The sequence below is a fragment of the Apium graveolens genome, chromosome 1, assembly GCF_009905375.1.
Source record: "Apium graveolens cultivar Ventura chromosome 1, ASM990537v1, whole genome shotgun sequence".
Taxonomy (NCBI): Eukaryota; Viridiplantae; Streptophyta; class Magnoliopsida; order Apiales; family Apiaceae; genus Apium; species Apium graveolens.
In genome coordinates, this window is record NC_133647.1 from 63143131 (window position 1) to 63144017 (window position 887).

The 887-nt window shown below is 44.8% G+C and overlaps 1 non-coding gene across 1 annotated transcript; it reads right to left on the reverse strand.

Moving 5' to 3' along the window:
- Positions 1 to 492: 492 nt before the first annotated feature.
- LOC141680381 (small nucleolar RNA R71) lies at positions 493 to 599 on the reverse strand. Its single transcript, XR_012558321.1, has one exon. It is a non-coding gene; the product is annotated as a small nucleolar RNA R71 (small nucleolar RNA).
- Between the last annotated feature and the right edge of the window lie 288 nt (positions 600 to 887).

Sequence of the window (887 nt, forward strand, 5' to 3'; positions counted from 1 at the left end):
TTAGATACGGCTGAGGAGACGGACGAAGTTCTTGATATTCCGGAGAAGATAGATTTTGAAGATTCGGATAACGAGAACGAGCAGAAAGAACTAGTAATCATGGGTGATCGTATAGTTCCGGAAGATCCAGCTCTTATGGACTTTTCTCGGCCTAAAATTAATGACATTCAGTCAAGCATCCTTCATCCGGCTATTCAGGCTAACACTTTTGAAATCAAGCCGGGCACTATTCAGATGGTGCAGAATTCTGTTTCTTTTGGAGGTGCTGCTACTGAAGACCCCAACATCCACATCAGGAATTTTTTCGAGATCTGTAGTACCTTCAAATATAATGGTGTGACTGATGAGGCTATCAAGCTGAGGCTTTTTCCATTCTCTCTGATGGATAAAGCTAAGGACTGGTTACATTCTGAACCAGCTAGGTCCATCACTACTTGGCAAGATCTTGCGCAAAAGTTTCTGGTAAAGTTCTATCCAATGGCGAAGACTGCAGCTATGAGGAGTGCTCTTACTTAGTTTGCGCAGCAGCCTACAGAATCTATGTGCGAAGCGTGAGAGTGCTACAAGGAGATATTGAGAAAGTGTCCACATCATGGTATGCCTGATTGGATGGTGATCACTGGTTTCTATAATGGTTTGGGGGCCCAATCTCGGCCCATGCTCGATACAGCAGCTGGAGGCGCCTTGTGGGCCAGAAGCTATACTGAGGCTTATAATCTTATTGAGACTATGGCTGCAAATGAGCATCAAAACCCAACTCAAAGGATGATTCCTGGGAAGGTAAAGGGTATTCTGGAAGTTGATGCAGCTACAGCTATTGCAGCGCAGCTCCAAGCGCTGTCTTTGAAGGTTGATTCTCTAGCTACCTATGGAGTAAATCAGATAGC